The following is a 4,274-nucleotide window of genomic DNA, read 5'->3' on the forward strand; positions in this document are numbered from 1 at the left end:
TATATGTATATGTATATGTATATGTATATGTATATGTATATGTATATGTATATGTATATGTATATGTATATGTATATGTATATGTATATGTATAGGGTTGGGTTCACGTGAGACCAGACTGTTTTCGTGAGACCCGTGAGACCACATTTTTAAACTTGAAACTTCACAGCAAAAACACTGTGAAGGTTTAAAAAAGTCGAACCTTCACAGCAAAAACATTGTGAATGTTACTTTCACAGCATTTTGCTGTGAAGTTTCAAGTGTAAAAAGCTGGTCTCATGGGTCTCATGAAAACAGGCTGGTCTCACATGATCCCAAATCTATGTATATATATATATATATATATATATATATGTGTGTGTACACGTACGTGCATGTAGGATACATATTATCTTAAAAAATATATTATATATTAAAATAAACTTAAAAGTATAATAATTAATATATATTAACTTATAATAATTAATTGATTTAATAAACTCAAAGTATACATATTTTAATTTTGTAGACTTTATGCTGGTCCCTCGATGAAAGGCAACAAAAAAAAAAAAAACGAAAATGCCCTTAAGGTTAATGAAGGAACTGGATGGCCTTAGAAAGAAGGACTAGCTCATTACAAAACGACATAAGATGAGTCCTAAATGTGTAATGAATGAAATTCAGGACCATTTTCATAAAAACCACCAAATCATAGGAAACAAATTCGTATTTTACTTGTAAATATATGATACTAGTGTTTGATATCGTGCGTTGCACGATGACAATAATTTATTTTAAATAATTCAAAAATTGGAAACAATAGCAACTTGCATGTAGGAAAAGAGGGGTTTCAAGGAGCCTCTGATCCGTCTAAACTAAAACTTATGGAAAATAAGATGAGATATAAGACAAATAAGATTTTAACATAACCAGAGGCACTGGTAAAATATGAAATTAACCAGATGTGGCATCTTGAGAGAGTTAGAATCATTAGTTGCTATTTTTTCCAATTTATGAATTATTTAAAATAAAAACATATCATTAAATGAATGAACCTTTCATTTACATTTTATCTATAAGTTACATATAATAATCTAATAATCTAATAAACCTTTAAATCTTTATATCTATAAATAATATATATATATATATATATATATCTATAATCTATAAGTAAGAACCAAAAGACATGATATGACACAATGTGGATTGAGAATTATAGATTATAGATATATAGATTATATATTTATAGATATGAAGATTTAAGGGTTTATTAGATTATTATACATAACTTATAAATAAAAAGTAAATGAAAGATTCATTCATTTAATGATGTGTTTTTATTTTAAATAATTCAAAAATTGGAAAAAATAGCAACTAATGATTCTAACTCTCTCAAGATGCCACATCATCTTTTGAAGATTCTCCTTTATATAGATATATATTTATTTAAAATAAAAACATATCATTAAATGAATGAACCTTTCATTTACTTTTTATTTATAAGTTACATATAATAATCTAATGATCTAATAAACCTTTAAATCTTTATATCTATAAATAATATATATATATATATATATCTATAATCTAYAAGTAAGAACCAAAAGACATGATATGACACAATGTGGATTGAGAATTATAGATTATACATATATAGATTATATATTTATAGATATAAGATTTAAAGGTTTATTAGATTATTATATGTAACTTATAGATAAAAAGTAAATGAAAGGTTCATTCATTTAATGATGTGTTTTATTTTAAATAATTCAAAAATTGAAAAAAATAGCAACTAATGATTCTAACTCTCTCAAGATGCCATATGTGATAACCAGATCTTGGTTGTCACCTGAGATAATAAATAAGTGATTATTTGTTATATGTGATTATGTGACAGCATGATAAATTGATACATTTGATCATGTTAGTAAGTGAAAATGTGCATAATATAGATACATAAATGAGATTATGTGTATTTTTGGATGTACATGTTTGCATGATATATATATATATGTAAGATATGCATGCATGTATGTGCATGTATGCATAAGTGTGTATATATATATATATACATGTATGGTTATATGTTTTTAGTGTGAAGGCATGCATGTGGTGTCGGCTGTAGTAGGTGACTTTCCCTAAAGGGAAAGTATAAAAGGGAGGGTTTAGCCTCCATTTCCCTTCTTCTTGCCATTTTGTGAATTTGAGTGATTTAAAAAGTGAAGTCTTGACCGGATTATTCCTGGATTAAAGATCAATTGACTTCAAGTATTTGGTTTCAAAAAGACTTTCAATGTGAGTGATTCTTACTACTTTTAAACTCATCAGAATTGTATAATTGATTGTAGAACTTTACTTTTGATATAAAAGTTATCCGCTGGAGTGTTGTCCGGATTAGCCATAAACTGGACAAGTGTTAAGCGGTTTAGCCATAAACCGGACAAGCCTTGGGCGATTTACGCCCTAAACCGGTTAAGGCTTAAGCGATTTATAAATATACCGCTTGATGAGTGTTGTCAGGATTGGATTTAAACCGATCAAGAGTCAAGCGGTTTAGTCTTAAACCGGATAAGTGTTGAGCGATTTATGATCATTGAGTTTATATCAAGTATTTTGAACGGAGAAGTAGGAATACGACTATGAGGTAGCCAGTTTATTTTAAATCGGACAAGGCATTGACAAGAGCTGTCCAGATTAGTAAATCGGACAAGGGTCTTGTGTTGACCGGATTAGTAAATCGGCCAAGGCTTGACCGGAGATGAAGTCCGGCCAAGTCTGTGTTGACCAGATTTGTGCCTTAACTTATGTATTACTTATACAATTGTCATTTTTACTGTTCTTGTATATAGAATGGGAATTTTGATAAATAATTATTTTGAACTGATAATATTCCATTAGAACATTTATGACTATGGTCTGTCCTAATTGGAATTGTTTTGTGAAAAAATGTTTTGACGAGGAAATAAGGGTGGCATATCAAGGAGAGGTATACCATGGAATAAGGGTGGCATATCAAGGAGAGGTGTACCTTTGGTTATAAGGGTGGCATTTGTATGTGTGTTATGTGATATGACTTTTACTATTATATCCTTTAAAATTACCATGGTCTGGAATCTTTATTTCTTTGTGATTTAAAGATTTAAGATCGTGGTTTTTATTGGAAATCGTAATCTGGATGTTATTGAGGAGAAAATAACAGGTTTGGCCTGAAACTTTAAATAAACCTTGTTTAATTGAAAGGGTTTAAAAGTGGCATTATATGAAACCTGGTTGGTTCAAACCTATAAAGGTTTGGAGTATGTTATCTGAATAGCTGAATGCTTGACTTGAAAAGTGGAAATGTACTGGTATTATGTCCTTATTTGTTCATATATTTGTTATATATATGAAAAGTTGTTTTGTACAAAGTTTTGGTAATTTTCACCCTGCAATAACATAAATAGGGTAACTCACTGGACCTTTCGGTCTAACCCTCATTTTGTGATTTTAAATATGTGTTGTAGGAAGTGCAGAAGGTAAGGGGAAAGGGAAAATGTGATAATTTTCCTATATGTTTACCTGTATGAGGATTGGATGATGTTATGTATAGTACAAGAATTTGTATTTTGAATTTTTGAACCATGTATTTCATACTGATAGATTCTTCTATTAAGGGACCTGAATGATGTATAAATATGTATTTTCTGTATGAAATATATGTTACATGTAATATGTGGTATGGGGTGTTACAGAAAGTGGTATCAGAGCCTGAGTTTAAGGGATTTAGGTATTTAACAGCATGATACCTAGACTTAAACTGTTTTATTGCATGTTAAGGGTCCCGAACATAGTTAGCACCATTGAAAATAAATATGATGAGTTAAAAGAACAGTGTGTAAGGTAAATTTTAATTACATCTGGCTAGTGTAATTATGAATTTACAGGTACACATCTGAACTTAAATACTTCATTATATTTGGGAATGTGAATACGTGATTATTAACACTAAAATCTGCAGATGTCTAGCCGAACTAGAAGATCTGAAAGAACGGCTCGTCCAGAGTCTGAAGAAAGGGAAGAGTCACCTATTAATCTTCTGACAGGCACATCTGGAATCAGAGGTCGAGGAAGACCAAGGGGACGAGGCAGAGGAAGAAGCCAATCTCAAGGAAGGTATAACAACCTAGATTTTGTTATTGTTTAATCTTGGTATATTCATTTACATGACAATTAGATGCCTTATCTACTTGTACCCTTGCTTAAAGTAGTTGTATTTTGGACTAATAATATAAGTCCAAGTTTTATGTAAA

This window comes from Cynara cardunculus, assembly GCF_001531365.2.
Source record: "Cynara cardunculus var. scolymus isolate 2C chromosome LG 12, CcrdV1, whole genome shotgun sequence".
Lineage (NCBI taxonomy): Eukaryota > Viridiplantae > Streptophyta > Magnoliopsida > Asterales > Asteraceae > Cynara > Cynara cardunculus.